Source organism: Micromys minutus (genome assembly GCF_963924665.1).
Source record: "Micromys minutus genome assembly, chromosome: 17".
NCBI lineage: Eukaryota > Metazoa > Chordata > Mammalia > Rodentia > Muridae > Micromys > Micromys minutus.
This window is the reverse complement of record NC_137952.1, coordinates 31,305,609-31,324,734: the sequence shown is the minus strand read 5'-3', so window position 1 is coordinate 31,324,734 and position 19,126 is coordinate 31,305,609.

Genomic DNA, 19,126 nt, shown 5'->3' with positions numbered 1-19,126 from the left:
CTGCGGTGCTGGATCCCTGCAGCATGCAGCAGGGCAGAACCGTGAGAAATGTGAGCACCACACAGACCTCGACTTGAACTCTGATTCTGTCATGATGATGAGAACACAGCCTATCCGGTGTCGCTTAAAATCTCTGATTCTGGTTCCTGTTCTATGAGATGCAGGATAAAATATTTGTCTTACTGAGTTATTCTGAGGATCAAATAGGGTGAGAAAGAATTGGGGTAGTGTCCAGCAGGTAACACAGACCACTACATTCACAGGTTTAGCTTCCCATGTTCAACGCAAAGCAAAATCTCCAGAAATCTGTTGCTTTGCCTCTCACAGAGTTTAAACTGAGTGGAGTATATCAAAGGTTCCATCAGTCTCTGGAGGCAGCAGAAACATCAGTGGTGGAATAAGCAAAATGGAGAAGGGCGCATCTTCATCTCAGGGTATTCATCACTCCAGGCAGCCTCTGACTACAACAGATTGTGTTCCAAAGTTTGGTTTGTGAGTCACTCTCTGGAAACAATTTTCTAGACAGTGGTTAAATCCTCAAGCACTGTCATAGGAGTATATGGACATCTTACATCCTGCCCCCCATGTTCCAATGGAAGAACTTCACAGTCAAACAAAAAGAGGTCATAGTACATCTCAGAGAACTGTCTCCTATGCTTAAAAAGTACATTTATACTCATACTATACACACACATATAATACACATGCATATAACACACACAGTTCATATTTTAACTAATTGCATCTCTATTAGCTCTCGCTTATTTATATTGCTTAGTATTTTAAGACATAGTCTTTCTATATTGCCTAATAAACACCTTAAACCTACTTTATGATTTTAATATAGAATTCTTTTGCTTCCTTACCGCTGCAATTACAGGTAAAATGTATTTTGTTCAATACATTAAATCCATCTACTTATGGTCCCATTGCGGTGGTTTACCTGTTTTCTAATGTTTTTTTCTTTTTTTCAAAATATACTTTCTCAATGCATCTTCTTGGGCAATCTTATTTTTAATGTGTCTCTTAGAAGGTAAAGTTTTTGGTATCGAATATGCTATAGATTAAACTAATTTAAACAAAGAATTTTATTAATGACAGATTTCCCTTCAAAAATACTGCAGGAGCTCACTGTTCTTACCATACTGTCTGAGATGGCTTAGGGTATTCACAATGTTACAATCAGACACCACAAACTGCTGGCTTCTTCAGAGCAGGAACGTATCTGTGTTCTACAGGTTGGAAAATCCACCGTCAACTAACCAGCAATTCAATGCTTCTTTCCACACTCTGTTGCAGACACACACAGAGACTATCACATGAGCTACATGAAGGTAGGAACACAGACCTACAAGTAGATATATACAGGGCAAAGGGAGCTGGGAAGGTCTCAAGCCCTGACCTCAGAGCCATATTTGTACAGAGTTACATAAAAACAGTACTCTGCCAAAAATAATTACATACATGATTACTTCACTGTTTACTTTGTGGCTCCCCAAACATCCATGTGACTCACAATACTACAGTATCTGGAAGCATCCATTTTAGCAGACTCGTAATGGACATCAGCATGAGTGGCATGTTGTGTGGTCCTCATTGCCTTCTGTCACTAACAGGAAGTTTCTTGTGCTTCTTCTATAGGCTGTTAATTCATTCATGAAGACTCAGATGATCACATCACACTCTGACGCCACTTTCTGATACCATTACAATCTTAGAATCAGGGTTTTAACATAAAAATTTGGGGTGAGGTACATATTTCCAGACCGAAGTAGTTCTTTCATCCTTTCCTTGCCAGTGCTAAATGATATCATATTTTTAAAGCTTCCCAACCTGGAATAAGAGTTAGTTGCAGGTGATATTTGACATTTTCACTTGAGCTTGTTTACTCAAGAATTATATTCATTTTTCAGGTATTTGTCTTTTGTCCATTTTTCATGACTTATGTTTTATTTTGGTCTTCCTACTACTTTGCAAAAGCTCCTTGAACATCAAAGAATTAGATCTCTCCTTTGAACATTAAAGCACTCCCTACTGTTAGGACATAATTTTTAACCAAGTTGCTGCTTCTTTGTCTTCAATGTCATTGACTTTCTCTTAGGTTGTCTTACATTCAGACTGTGCTACTGGGCTATCAAGCCATATGAACCAGTAAAATCCCCTATTACAAAGTATCATCACCACCACCAAAAACAAGCCAGAAGACTGACTTTAAACAGTCTACTCAGAATTCTGTGCTTTGCGTGTATGTTTGCTTTGAGGTCAGTGCCAATTTGAATTAGCCTCCAGAAACAGTTTTAGTGATCTGAAATGTACTGTCCCCAACACCACAAAACTGAGGACAGTGCTCTAGGTTACTGTTAATTAGACAGATGCCCTACTGTGAATCATTGGCCCAGCCAGCTTCAAGAGACTCTTCAGTCTACCTTCATTTTAAGCTTTCTTGGAACCTACTAAGCATCAACAGAAAAAAAAAATTAAAGTTTCTTTATTGACTTTATTGAGGAGATGATTGGTTAGAGAGTGTCTAATACTTACATAATGGGAAACTTAAATGCTGGACAGGGAGGCTTGGGGTGATTTGGAACAATGTACCCTGTCTGAGTTCCTTTGTAATAGCTCACATTTACTAGGCCCAGTTGGGGATCTACCCATATACACCAAACCCAGACACTTCCTGATGCCAAGAAGTGCTTGCTGACAGGAGCATGATATAGCTGCCTCCTGAGAGGCTCTGCCAGAGTCTGACAAATACAGATGTGGATGCTTATAGCCAACTATTGGACTAAGCATGGGGACCACATGGAGGAGTTAGAGAAAGGAATGAAGGAGCTGAAGGGGTTTGCAACATCACAGGATAAAAAACAATATCAATCAACCAGACCCTCCAGAGCTCCCAAGGATTTAAACACCAACCAAAGAGTATACAGGAAGGGACCCATGGCTCCAGCTGCATATGTAACAGAGGATGGCTTTGGCTGGCATCAGTGGTAGGGGATGCCCTTGGTCTGTGAAAGTTTGATGCCCTAGCATAGGGGAATGCTCAGGCAGTGAGACAGGCATGGGTAGGTAGGAAGCAGAGGGGAGGGAGAATGAGATAGGGTGTTGCAGATGGGTAACCAGGAAAGGAATAACATTTGAAATGTAAATAAATAAAACAACTGATAAAATGGTTAATAATGAACAAGTTTATATATCATATATTTGAAGCCATATTTTGCAAACAAATGAATGTTTGCTTTCCTAGTTAGTTTTTATTGACAACTTGGCATACCCTAGAGCTCACTAAGTAGAAAAATTTAATTGAAGAATTGCCTAGATCAAAGTTTCTTGTCCACATATCTGGAAATTTTTCTTAATTGTTAGTTGATGCAGTGGGGACCAGTTCACACTGGGTAGAACCATCCCTAGGCATCTCTGCTAGCTAAGCAGAGATTGATCCAGAAACAGCATTCCCGCATGACTTCTGCCTTGATTCCTGTTTAAATGCTTATACTGACTTCCTTAAGGGATGGGCTGAGAACTAAAATTATAAAACAAATAACTTCATATCTTCCCCCAAGTTGTTTGTGCTCAAAGTGTTTTATCATAGCAACAGAAATAAAATTAGAACACTTACCAATTCAAAGATGTTGATATCTTAGTGTATATTTGTGTAAATCTACTATATATTTAAAATAGCTTCATGCTGATTTATACTGAAATAGTCTCAAATAATATAATACATCATTTTGTGTTTTTTAACAAAAACAAAATAACTAATAGTAACAGCTATAAATCAAGCATCAGAAGTAATTTCTGATAATATATCATGACATAAGAATTCTTGTGTTTCCATAATGTTAGCCTAAGCACAGGAGGGAGAATGGCAGTTCTGTGATTCACTAATTTTAAAAAGTAACATTTATAAGTTGACAATGACTTTGCAGTGGACCATGGGCATCAACCTTTCTGCCAACCATTATGCCTTATGAACATTCTTCAAGCGTTTGATGACATGCTTATTACACAACTTCTCACAATCAACAAGACCATGGTTTTCTGTAGGCAAACGAGATTTGCTTAGGAAAAAGCAAGATATATAAAGGCCAAGGTACAATTAATTAACTTCAATCAGTTATAAAAATCTTGAGAAACTAATTACAGGTAAAGACATCCACCTGCTCATAAATGTCTGTTTTGAACATTATTCATATTAAGTATGGGTAAAGTTCATATATACATATACTTTAAGTTTGTTTACACACACACACACACACACACACACACACACACACACACACACATATGTACACTAAATCCTAAGTTAGAAAATATCTGATAAATATATAATGCTGGCTTCTGTGTGTTTGTCATTGAAAATATATTTATTATTTGAAAAATTCCCAAGTTTTCTTTCTAACAGCCACCTTTGTAGTAAACCATGTTTGTGCTAGTTTGTACAACCCCCTTTCATATGCAGCTCAACCAGAAAGAGCATCCTTTAATGTTCAAGGACAGCTCCATGCTGGTTGCAATAACAAGGGTTCAGAGAATGTTCTTTTTTTTCTTTAAAACACTTCAGAGAACAAAGATGCCATCGCCACAGATCTTGAATAGCTCTGTCTAAATCCAGGTAGATTGCACAGTATAAAATATAAACAGCAGATGTTAATTTGAATTTAAATGCAATTGAATTGTCCATCAAAAGGAATATAGTTCCAATTTATAATTAGCTTCCAAATAAGCAGAACCCTATTCCTGTGTAAAAGGAAGCTTACTCTGTTTGTCGGGCAGTCATCAGCTGGTGTGCTTGCACTGCAGACAGAGCACGGGCCTCTCGAATAGGCTTTGAAATCCATGTAACTGTCAGTGAAGTAAGAACAAACAAAATGGGAAGATGACACTATATTAGCCAAGCCTCTCTGTCCTCCAGCCATGGGTTCTGATGGGGGTCTTTGTGCTAGTGAGCCATTTTTGAAAAGGTGCTCAAGAAGGCTGTCCTGAAAGTACTAAGAAGTGTTTGACTTCTAGTGCAGTTTACCTATGCAAACTGGACCACAAAAGGCCACAGCTTTTCCTCAGGATGTACAGAATCCCAGTGAGAGGTGCTGGCACGCCATCTTCCCTTAACTATTCCAATCTTCTCATACTTAAAGAAGCCAGACAAGAACAGATGCCAAACTCTCTCATCATGTGTATTCCAAACACAGTGCCTTTCAAAGCAGCCTGTTTGAATTTAGGGCCCTCAGTTAAACAATCATTTTGCATGCCACTGGCAATACTGCCTGGTACTCTGACCTTCAGAGGTGGCCCAGTGACCTTTGCTTCTTTTCCATTAAAAAATCTTCTGTGTGCCTTCACAGGTTGCTTTCAACTTTATCCTGACCCACTAATACCCACTCGTGTTCATTTTGCCCAACTTTTTACACTTATGGAGTGTTTAGTGGCCCTTCCCCAGCAAACTTCAGACAATGAAAGGAGCATTGAACAGGCTCCAGCCATCTTCAAAGTAGCCTGACATCACATTGCTTGGGATGCTTTTCACAATTTTTCCTTGGTGACACACATGGGTGACATTCAATCAATAGTTCAATCTCAGAAACATGCCAAGGTGTGTAGTAGTGGCCACCGGTGTGACAGGCACCAAGTCCTTAGTACCTGCTTCCGACTCAGGCGAGCACGGCAGAATAAAAACGAGAAGCCTACTACAATCCCAGGAACATAGACTCTTTTAATTTCTTAAGATAAAAGAAGCACTTGCAATTGATGACAGTTCATCAATATCAACAAATTACCTGCCGAGCATCTCACAGATGACCACAGCACACCACACTGCTGTGTGCATGTCTCTGTGGCAAAGACCTTCTGCCATAGCCTGTCATTTTCTTATCAACTGTCCCCAAACCTTGTCATTCACTGAACAATGCTAGGCATGCCACAAAAGTCCTTTATTGATTTTGCAGCTCGGCTTAAAAATAAATGAAGTCTAATGGGATATATGAATTTTGAAATCAAGAAAAAAAATCTGTGGAGACAACTAATGGTGTCGGGAATATCAGAGGTGGGCTGATTGAAACTTAGATGTAGTATATGAAGGGACCCAGACCTCACTATCAACGTTGGACTTCCCAGAACCCTCTGCTCTTTCTCCTGGGAATCCCTGACACCACATAGAACCAAAGAACACCCATTAAGATCTTCTTTACTGTCTATAAGAAAGAGGAAACTAGCAGTGTTGTGTTCTGTGTGAGTCTCCAGCCATTTTGATATTCACATTTAAGTTAATGCTCAACAGACTGTCATTTCACAAAGAAGTGTTCTGCCATGTCTTTGTGCCATTCTCTGTGTGTTACATGCTATAGTCTCTTTTGTGCTTAAAATATGTTTCAACTGAGCAACTGAAAATTTAATTATTGAAGTTGCCATACCCTAAATGAAGAACATTTTCCTCACAGCAGGTTCTACTGGATGCTATATTTCTAAAACTCTAGTGTCTTTCAAACTGGGAAGTCAAAAAGAGGGAAGAGAAGCAGAAAGGTGGAGGGGTACTATCAGAGAGGAAAAATATGTTCTGAATACATGACATCAGCCAGGAAGCTTGTAGCATGCTTTCTAGATATGTGCACAGTGGCAGGAATTTCTGAACCCCAACAGGAAAGATCTGATTCTGCATCTTCGTGGAATCTCTTGCCACACTGCAGCATTCTTGGGCACCTGCATCCTCTGGAATGGGATTTGTAGGGTGATTACAGAGACTCATCAGAAACACGTAGAGATTAATGATGTCATGTCACACCATCAAGGATGTAAAAATGAGTGCTGGAAGGCATGTATAAAAATGCTATTTTATATATTTGACAGCAGACATGTGAAGTGTGTTGCTTGCAGAGACATCATGGATTTACGGGGAAACAGCATTAAAGAAAGAGATTGGTTGCTTTCTTATTAACAAAAGCATTAGGAATGCTTGAATAGTCAACGGTAAAATATCAGTGATCATTATAGCAGTCAATAACATTTATGGAATCCTTCCTGTCCTCTAAGTCTGTGCTTAGAATCACCCATGCTCTGAATTTCGGGTGAGAATGTCACTATCAGAGATAAACTAGTAGACTAGAAAGCAGGAAGGTCTCACTGGGTAACCTCTTTCTTATCTTCTTAAGTGAAATTTCCCAAAGGCTCTCACAGGAGCAGTCAGTGGAGCGATGCTCAAAAGATAGCACCCAGCATCAGTAGAGAAATGCATGCCATTGCTGCAGGGCCACATCAGAAGCAGAGTGTGTCTATTTCTTAATGACACTGAAGACACTCTTCTCTTTCCTGCTTTTGCCTGGTATCCACGATTATTAGCAAGGCAGATAGTAAAATTGGCCAGGACTTTTGGTTTGCATGAATAACTTAATTTCAAGATACATCTAAAACATTCATTTTTTTTTTCTGGGTAAGAACATAGGTTTAAAAGACACCAGGCCATCTTTCTCACACTAACATTATCACCTTTCTCTTCAGTTGGGTCTGTGATACAGGAGCAGAATGCTACAGATTAGTGAATCTTTAAGGACAGACTTGGCCGTCTGCAATATCTATCTCATGGTGCCTGTAAATAACTCCGGGAAGTTAATCATTAAATAATCAATAACAATAACCCTTTAGCAATATTGTATGTGCCAACATCTAACTCAGTCCTTGGCACAGAAAACTCACTCAGTAATTGGTTTTTTTTTCCCTTTCCTAGTGTTACCAACTTGAGAATGAGATTATATTACCAAACCCCAGTTATAAATTTTGCCAAATGCTTTTCATTCTAATTTAAAGTCACAAAAGAAAGTAAAAACCTGTTTCCAAACTTTGCCTTTGCTATGATTGTCAATTCTGGCCTTCGGATGCTTTGCTGTTTTTTTACAACAAAAGATTCATAGCCATAAAACTATCAGATTAAAGTCAGGTATCTAAAGAAAATATGCATGCATGCATGCGCACACTCTCGAGTGCACGTTCACAAACACACACACACATACACAAACACTGTAAGCACACATATGCATGTATACATTTTAATATAAAGAAATATATTTTTAGAAAATTATGCTTTTTCTTATCAATGGATTAAAACAAGGTTGGAAAATATATTTTCATTTTGTGCATGCTTCAGAAATTGACTGCACTGACTGAATAATTTATATGTCAGATTTTTGTAGCAGATACTATGTAGCCATTAAAAAAAATAGGTAAGTCTATAAGTATGCACAAGGACACAGATACAAAATATAGTTATCTAGTTATTTTCAGGTATTACCTCAATTAAATATATTACATTAATTAAAGCAAATTTTAATTTAAATAATTTTCAAATATATACACAGGAAATATAAAGTTGTAGATGCTATGAATTAAGTTTAAATCAATTAATACTTCTATCTTCTGGTATCTCACACATGCATATAAAGCAATTAATGTCTGTTACCTCTTAGGCTGGTAGAGATAAGTAATTTGTGATGTATTTCATTTTCTTCATATAATTTAAATTTTCTAATTGTATGTATACATTGTTTTCTAAAATAGTATGCATTGTGTGCTCATTAACATTGAAAGCATTTTTATAAATAATTTTCTATGTCAATAAAGTAAAAAATGTTATTTTATATATATTTTTCTATTTTTTACTCTATTGATGAAAAGCTTAAACTAGGCTATTACTTTCCTTGCCAAATTCTCAGTGCCAAACACTGGACTTCTAAATAGATGCCTTTGAAAACAAAAATAGGTCAACCTTGGCTTGGGAACTTAACAACATGGTCAGACAAATACCAAATAGGCAACGTTGTCTGCCTCCCTGCCATCCAAAACATCTCAGCTTTTTTTAGAGCAACAGAGCCCATAATAACATCCACTTACTTATTATGACCCCAAGAATCTCTAGCTTCTATATTCCTCTGGATTCAAATTCCCAACAGAAATGTTCAGAACCCATGACAACTAGGCTTGAAGGAGTAATCCTTGAACCTATCAAGGCTCCACTGCTGTCTGTGTTGGGATAGAAATCTCAGCTTGCATCTAGACAAACCATACCAGGCCAACATGGTTCCACGTGGAGAGGTTTAATGAAAGGATGAGACAGGGGTCAGGATATAGAGAGAGGAGAAGGAGAGGGAGAGAGAAGGTGACCTGGTTGATCTCCCAAGTGTAGGTGGAAGTCTGGGAATGCTGGGAATGTTTGGCTGATTTCATGACAATGGTTACACTGGGTCCCTGTCACCCATGGGTGGTGCCATTGCTGAGAGCAGGAACAGTCTTACTGCTAGTAGCCTCCATATTATAACAATTAATGCAACCCTCCCTCACTTCAGAAACATAACACAGAGTATACTATGTTAAAGATGTTTTTAAAATTTGAAGTTTAAGTCTGAAAGTATGTCATGAGGTATCTTCTAAGCCTGGCTTCTTTCCAGACATAGGACACCTATAACAAGAGATCCCTGGCTCCTTATCCACTCACCCTCCCCCAACTTTCCTAAAATGAGACAGTGTGTAGTGCTGTTCTTTCCCTTGGGGTAGACGCTTGACAGCCAGACTGGCGTAAGAACTGCCAGTCATTCAACTTTAATGACTTGATCGGCCCATGGCAATTGCTCCTTTGGCCCAATGAAACAGACAGGAGTTTGAATTTCAATTGTGTCCTCTTCATACATAAAGACCAAGTCAAGATTGACAAGCTTTGATAAACTGGGTGTCAGACAGTTACGACTTGTCTAGCATGCAAACATTCAGTAGCTTAGCACAGAAGACCTGGCCAGGACCAGGAAAGACTCTGAGTTTGTGAGGTTCCCTCACATTCTTAAGTACAAAGTTCAGGAAAGTTGGGTTGGTTCTAAGAATGTTGAAATGATCTGTTATGGTTCAGTACACATCATATTTTTGTGTGTACTATGTGTAGAATACACACACACACATTTTAAAATGTTATTTTCAATGAATGCATTGTAAGACAAGTTACTTATTAAACTGCATAAAGAATTATGTTTGCTGTGTGGCTGATACCTGTTACAAAGCCAAATCTCCTAATAAAAAAACCATTCTACTTGAAAACCTGATTCTGTGGATTACTGATCCCATGGAGAATTCCCTAGAACTCAGGTGTCGATGACCAAAGCGTTTTCTAGCATTTTATACTCTTTGCTCCTAGAGGTAATTCAGTGTCTATCTCCTTAAAAGTATACACTTTCAGTAAATAAGCATCTTAAGTGTCATATATTTTGTACATTATGTTATCATGAAAAATCATCCTGTTATTCTACATGGCTACTCTGTTGGCAAACATTAGGAAACAGTGCCGGCTATAAATAACAATAGTCTTGGGCCACAGAAGACTGTCAGCACCTCTAAGATTACCAAGAAGACAGTCACAAACCATGGAATGTACTTTGTATTGTATATTGATGGGTATGTTAGCCCTTGTCCTAGTAGGATTTCTATTCCTGTGATTAAACACAACCATGACCAAAGGTAAATTTTGGGAATATTTTGCTTGAATCTCCCAATCACAATCCATCACTGAGGGAAGCCAGGGCAGGAGCTCAAGCAGGTCAGGAAACTGGATGCAGGAAGTGAATCTGAAGCAATGGAGGCACGCTGCTTCCTGTTCTCCATGGCTTGCTTAAGCTTCTTCCTAACGTAACCTAGGAGCACTGGCCCCAGGGTGGTACTGCTCTTTGAGTGGTTCAGGCTGTCCTCCATCAATCAGACGTGCATATAGGCAACCAGATCATAAAACTTTCTCTTTCTGGATTCTTCCTAGATGATACTACTTTGTGCCAAGTTTACAAAAACTTAACCAAGACACCCCTCTATTGATCACAGAAATCACAACACAGACAAAAGTCATCATCTGAGGAAACTCAAGTCTCCTCGCATATATGGGCTCTCATGCATCAACACAGTGTTAGCCCTATTTCCTGTAAGGAATAAAAGACAAAGCCATATATGTCCACAGATACCCATGGAAATGGAGTTACATGGGGTTGTGGGTTACTTGATATTGGTCTCAGGTACTGAACTCAAGTCCTCAGTAATATCAGTACCTTTAACTACGACTGAGCCACTACTCAGGCTGAGTTTATTATTCTTTTTAAAAACATGGAAACTAGATTTCAGACAATTTTATGATTTTCCCCACATCTCCTAGCTTTGCATGGTATAGAAAGGATTTAAACCCAAGTATTCTGAGTCCACAGGGGGAATGCCTTACCTGTAACAGTGCAATGCCTCTGCGGATATCTGTTGTGACTCTTCAGAATATCCACTTCCAAAATTACACTCTCTTAACCATTTCTGATTTTTCATTGTTAAGTTCCAGCCCTGGTGAAGAATCAGAGCTACCTAAAGCATTTACTTAAATTAGGTAACCTAGTCCTGTCCTCAAGATACTCTGATTTAATACTAAGTTAATTTCAAAAGGCGTGGCACAATGGGCAACTGGACACATAGCTTATTCAATAACATGTTTTCCTAACATACCAAGGCCCTTGGTTCAATTCCTAGTACTCTGAGATAAGTCAAATATGATGCCATACCTTTATCCCCAGCCCTTCAGAGATTCATCTGATCAATATGAGACCCTGTGTCAAAAAAACCAAGCATAGAAAAATCCACAGAGATTTTTATCAGGTGATACTTCAAGGACCCATGTTTGGGAACCATTGGTTAGGGTTCCTCTGCATTAGAGGATTGCATAATTTATTAGAGAATCTACCTGGGAACATGGGGTTCGTGAAAGGAAGAAGGATGCACACGGGAGACAGACAAATGGGTGACTCAGTACGGTGTACCAACTCTCACACAGGAAAGTCCCCGAGCACAAGCATCAAGTACTACAACTCTGACGTGTATGCTCTATGACAGATAGAGTGCTTCTGGAGGCATAGTAGGTGCTCAGTTAATATTTAATGTTTGGCAAATTAGTATTTTTTAAAGGCAACAAGTATTCGGACCACTGTCTACCACTCTGATGATGAAAAGGTCACTATATTACCATATCATGGTAAGCGGAAGATCAGCAGATACCTCATTCACTACACTCACATGCAGAAAGAAAGAGCAGGGGCGGGGGATTGATGTCTGGCTCTAAGTATCAAGGAAGAAGTTAAGTAGGATTCACTATGCTCATTTCTGTGCACTCATCACACCAACGAGTGTGCTTTGAAAATTTTCCTTTAGGCTGGCTCCATAGGCCCATCAATAGAATCTACTTTCCTTAGCCGAATTAGTTCATACCAGACTATGGTGCAAACAGTTTTACCATCCTTGTTTAAAATTTTTCTCCTAGCATCACATTTAAGAGAAGTGGTAGGTTTTCTACTTGAAACTTTTTTTTAAAGCTCTTATTTATTTTCTTTTAAAAGACTTTCTAGAGAGGCTTCTTTGATGTTTGTTTCTGCAGAAAACCAGGAACACCATTTTGCTATTGTTGATGTTTGGAAGTTCCCTCAGTGGGAACTGTTCTCCCTGACAATGACAGGGTTTCTGCTGTCTGGGGAGGGAGGAGAGCTGCAGGGAAGCTGTTGAACAGATAGGAATGTTAATACTTAGGCGAATATGTAAATACAGCATCTGCAGAACCAACTACCCTGAGAATACAGACATGTTATAGCTGTTTCTGCATAAAAAGTGTACAGACTTTCTCCATCTTTGTCACCATTCTATAAACAGTTCTACATTTGTATAGCATTTGTGCTGTGCTAAGTACAATACACAACAGAAAGAGTATTTATCCTGCATGGAAAGACATGGGTAAGTTATTGCAAATGCTCCACTGTGTTATACTAGGGCCTTGACTGTTCACCCATCTGGGGTCTTGGAGGAGACAATTGTGTTAAGCTGAGGGATGAAATGGCTGTATTTAAAAGATGATGAAGCAGAACCCATGATTTTAAGAAATGAACCAAGGAGAATATGGAGAAAAGACTATCCACAAGTCTGTGTGTAGTAAACCCAAGACAGCAACTGCTTTCTAACATGGGGACTCCTGTACTCCTGAGACATGAGAATTTTATGGACATGATAATCACTGTACCTAGGGCTGAAGGAAAGAGACAGTTTGAGGAAAGCATTTGGAATGATGGATGTATGGAAAACTTCTAAACGTAGAAGTATTTTATCCCTTGCAAAGAATTGCTGGGATATTGCCCTTAACTGATACTGTGGTCCTTTCAAACTGGTTTCCTTACCACTCCTCCAGAACATGTCTAACCCCTTGCTGAGATTCCCTTGCTATTATATTATACAGACATAGAGAACAAAATACCCAAGAAAATGTTTGCTGTTTTGATCACAAGGGTAAGAGAGCCATGGACCATGGAACTGAATTTTAGTTCTAGAAAAATGGTGTGCTCAGGAGTGAGGAGTGAAAGACAGGCCCAGTTCAGTTCTTAGACTGTGAGACCCAGGACAAGAAGCTCCCCACGAGGTTAGAGAGCTTCTTACTAACATCAGTTTACTAATTGTGAGCTAAAGTTATCTCTTAGATCAATATACAGAACGGCCATATCCAAAAAATTCTGTTAGTTTTTATTTCCAGAAAAGTTGTATTAATATATGCTAAAAGTCTTATAAACTGATTTTTTATAATGTTCAAGGTACATGACTTGAGGAAACTGTTGTGCATATTTATCCTTGTAATCCACATATTCCAGGGATGCTGGAAGAAACTTATTCTCGAGGCCTATGAAATATTAGACTACCAAAGAACTACACAATTAGGCTTAGCTTATCCTTTTTTGATATTAAACTGAGATCATTTTAGAAATGTATTGAGAGGTAATATAAAATGAATAGATGTTGAAGTGTAAAACTCAATTATCATGATGTGACTTTTAAATTTATCCTAAGAGTTTTATATAATAAATACATAACATATTTATTTATACTGATGCAGAATTTTGACTGTAATACCTTTGTGCATGTACATTTTGAGCATGGGTAGGAGTATATATGTACATATGATTGCTACCATGGATACCCATCCATGTGGAAACCAGAGGATGCTCTTACGTGTCACTTTCAGGAACAGAGTCTGACTTCTTTGAGACAGGACCTCTCATTGCCCTCAAGCTCACCAGACAGATTACAGTAGCTGGTCCCCCAGCCCCAGGGATCCCCCAGACTCTGCTAAGGGCAGTCACGCACCAACATACACACCATTTTCACATGGGCTCTGGTGATTCAATTAAAACCCTTCTGCTTAAGAAGTAAGCATTTTACTGACTGAACTGTCTCCCCCACCTCAGGTATTAGACTTCACATTTCACTATTTCCAATTACACTGTCTCATAAATATAAATGTAACTTATTTTTCCTATGTAATTATTTGAATGGCTCACTGTATTAAGATATATTGACATGCTATAATCTACAAGATCGCTCTCTTCTTAGACTTTTAATTTGTCTCTAACTTCTATTAATGTTGATTGTGATAAAATGTCTTTATCTTGTTTTAGTCTGCTGAAACATTCACATAAACAAGCATAAGGCAGTAATCCGCATATCTGAAAGGGCTGTGAATTTGGCTATCGATAGCTGTTTTTTGAATAGACTTGTACTGACAATGATCCCATCAAAGCACACACACATCACCATTATAAAACTCATTATTTTGTGAAATTTATTTTTATGCACATAAGACTTGGTGGGGTGGTGCAGATATACTTAACAAATGATTCTCCAGGATTATGCTTTTGACCCTACTCAGAACATTTCTGGGATTGCTCTAAGGATTCACTCGCATATTGTTTTGCCCCTGCTTATTCATTGTGAAAATTTCATTCAGTATACTTTGCTCTGATAAATGGTTAGGCAACATCTGTACATGGGTTATTTTGCTTCGAGAGGTAGCTTTCTCAAAGAGGGAAAAAATTCACAGAAGCATACACATGATCACAGCATGGCCCAAGAAACCTATAGACACAAGAGAAATATTAGATCATGCCCCATTTTTCTCTAATATAATGAAATTCACCAAAATATAGTGGGTATCTATAATTATCAGAACTGGCTTTATGAAAACTAATCCTGACTATTGGTATGCATTTATTTTGTGTGGCTTGGTTTTGGAGAGCATGGCCATGCCAGCCTTGAACTGGTGGCCGTCCTGCAACACTGGTATATAATCTGAACTGTGAACCTCAAGACCAATTACATTTGGAGAACAGGGAGCTTATTTAATCTTGTAGTTTCAAGAGAAGAGTCTGTTATGGAGGGGAAGCAGCAGGCATGGCAGCAGGCTCGGTGGCTGGAGTAACAAGCTCAAAGCTACAAGCAAGAAGCAAAGAGAGCTGAGAAATTCCCAAAGCCTGCCCCTAGTGACATATTTTCTACCAGCAAGGCCACATCTTTTAAACCCATCCAAATAGTGCCATCATTCAATGACATGAGACCATGGAGGGTATAGCCTATAGGGACATAACCATTCAAACTACTATAATCTATAGAAAATTGCCACAATTTTAAGGTTCCAACTCCGATTATTTCATAAATAAAAGTTTTGAAAAATTAGGGAGAGGGAAATGAAACTATGATCAGGTAAAAGTTACTTTTGGTTTATGTTGTTGTGTTTGTTTGTTTTGTTGTGTCTTTTTACTTCCAGCATTCTAATCTGTGTCTTTTCCTTCTCCATTGGCATTCATGGAGAATGTCTAATCAATTGGTGATGTCTGGCACTGTATTTACCTTTACTCCTTACCCTATAAATAGCATTTCTTGCTTTTAAATGTTTTCAACTGAAAACACACCAACCCATTCTACCAAAGCCTAGCTGTATTTCCAAAGTCTCTGCCGCAAAGCAATAGCAAACATTCACTGGAAGATTTCAGACACATGTGACTCTTTAATAGATGATGTGTGCATCATTTAATTTCACTCTTTCACAGTTTCCCACTAATCTTGGTTTTCAGAGAATTTAAATAATGTGATCAAGGTCCCTGAGCTAATACATTACAGTTGGGAATTACATCTGGGTGTCCTTTATATGCCCTTTGAGTCTGTATTATACTAGACTTTGTTTCTAACTCTGGAGAAAGCACCCGGGTCTACAATGTGTCCTGTAGTTCCATCTGTGCAGTTTATTGGATGCCATTCAAGAAAAACAACCAGGCAGGTATATCAGACACTCTGGAAAATCCTATGCATAATCAAATATGTGTCCAATATGATGACTCAGTCCAGATCTAAACTGACCAGGTGATAAAGAATTGTCACTACTAAACAATCGCCATTTCTATAGTGGTTGAGAGTGGAGTGTTGTGAAAATGACACACACTCAATTTTGTTGTGAACAATAACCTCTGGCCGTACATTTTTGCTGTCACTAATCAGTGGTCCTTCACATAAGGAAAAATGAACTCTAGTGGGACAAAACAGGAGTGCCTTGGGCTGGCAGGGCCTAGAGAGGTGTGTCATTCTGTGCTGCTGTTGTTTTATCTGCTCAGGAATACCTCAAGCCCATCACTTGTAGATTAGTCAGAGCTGAACATTACTGAGATCTGAAGCAAAGGTTTCTCACAAATGACCTCAAGAGATACAAACATGAAAACTGACATTTTGTAATATGTCACCCTTGCTTTCTGAGGTCTCCTCAAATGCCATCTCCCCCAGGGCAGGTTTGCTGCAAACAGCTCCCAACTCCTGCTGGAGTCTCTGGTTCTAGATGTTTTCTATCTCATCTCTTCAGTGAATGCTTCCCTTTCTTTCCTTTTAACATAGGCTTTCTGCAGAATTGCTGACACACAACACTAGCTTGCATCAACTTCAGTCCTTTAAATTAATAGAGTAGAAATATGGGCATTCTCATAGTGTCCATAAGCAATTTGATTTACCCAAGAACGTTTGAAATGCACAAAGTATTTTACTTGGAACAGCATATGGTAAGTCAAATAGGGAGAAAAAGAATATGGCAGTAAAGAAATGGGGTTTGTATTATTTTTAAAAAGCACTATCAAAATCATGTAGAAACTGAACCACATAAACATTGATCACTCTTTGCTCTCACTATCAAGTTCCTTTGTACCATGGTGGATACAGGCTGGAGCTTAGACAGTTTGATTTCATAAGTTCTCTGGCTCCATTGTTTTCCAGTAGAGGTAAAATGATGGGGCAAGATTCCTCGTTCTTTATACCATCTGTTTCAGTAATTGATAGTGCTAGACTTTTGTTAATTTTGAATAATGTCTACATTATTAATACAATCCTTCTATATTAACTCTTAGAAGACAATTCAATAGAAAACAGAAAACCCAGGGTCAACAAAAAGATCATTAATGTCTTTTATATTTACTATGGTCTTATTTTTATTGTTTTAAAAGCATTATCCCTCTATTTCTTAGGTAAATTAAAGTCTATGGATTCTGTATATGAGCTTGGTCTAACAGTCCTGCTCTGACATCGGTTAGAGAGTTCAGTAATTCATGCCATTCATCCTTAATGGTTTGTATTTGAAAGGTCTCTTTGTAGAAGGCAATGTTCATTCATTTTACTTTAGAAAACACTTGGATAAGTATTGTTCTCCACAGACAAAGCAATATACTGTAGAGACAAATTATTTGGAAGTAAATGAAAAAGGCCTAATATTTCAAAATGCAAGTCACTCAAGTGTTCTCTTAAGTAGACAAACAAGCGGAGGTAACCATGGCTCCCCTCAGCCCTGAGAAGACACAGGACACCTTGAATACTGCACACACATCTCTCACACAGTTCCCTCTTTAGGCAGATCCCTTTAAGCACCTTCGGAAAACCATTCAGCTCTTGAGAAGCAAGCATTGTGAAATCATCTTACCTTGTAGGAAATTCTTTTCATAATGATGTATACTTTGTAACAAAATTTGAGGTCAAATTCCAAGTTAACATGAGAAAACACTTTTCTTTTCATACATATGTGTGGTGTACATGTATCCCATGATGCTCACATGATGATTAAAACCCACCCCGCAGTTTAGACTCACTCTTAAAATGTCAACATGAGTGAGATTGCATGTCTGAGAGTGTGTACCAGGCTGAAATTTCAGGTGACTTTACTCCAGAATTGGAAGTTCCTTGGAATATAGGATAATTGATATTTTTAGTCATTAAAGTAAAAAAGCTAGTAGTGAATGTGGGGCGAGATGTGAAGGCGTGAGTTGAGAGTAGTCCATTGAGTTACTGTAGTTTATTTTTGATTTTAGTAAACATATTCCTTCTACAGAGATCTAAGTTTTATAGAAGGCATTACTGCAGCTACAGAAAGGCTGACAAGTCCTTCCTAAGAACTTGTCTAATTTGTTCAACAGGTTAGTGACATTTTCCCCCTGGTCCTTATATTCTCAACGTACTTTGTACAAACATAACCATATCTCCCCATGATGCAATGAAATCACTCTAGCATACACTCACTCAAAGTGTTGGGAACCTACAGCAGAGCCCCACACTCTGGATCACTTTCCCATGACTCCTATTAGTTTAAAGGTATTTGTAGTCTCCTCATGTGCCTTCTTTCAGAAATGTTGATTTTGGAGTGCCGGAGAATTGCTGTTGACTACTCCCTTTCAGAGGTGTAGCACAATCTAGCGATGATTGTGCTACACCTGAGGTAACCTGAGGGTAAACACAATCCCCCACCAAGCTGCTGAAAGCTGAACATATCACTGAGCTCATAGACCTGTTCCTCCACCTGTTAAGTGCTACTGATGGTATTAACCTAACATGAGAACCAACCAGACCACAAACTAGCTGTCCACGTTCAGGACATGCATTGTGAATGCAGTGTGGTACCTGCTTTTATTAGTAGAGATCCCAGGTTTCAAACTGCTTCCATGTATACAAATGCCCTATAGGAAGTCATACATGCTGACTCTAAGGAGACATTAAAAGAGGGGCTTAGTTCAGGGCACTTTTACAGCACAGGCAGATTTGATCAGTGATTTCTCAGGTGGAGTTGAATATGGGTGAAGAGAGGGAAGAAAATTTATTTCTAACTCTTTTAAAGGGTTTTACATGTGGACTGTATTTTTATATTAATTCTTCATTGTTTAACATGGCTAAGTTGATAATTAACTGATAATTATGGAGGTCATGTTTCCCTTTAGGTACGGTAGTCAGTGATAAGGGATCACAGCAGCAAAAA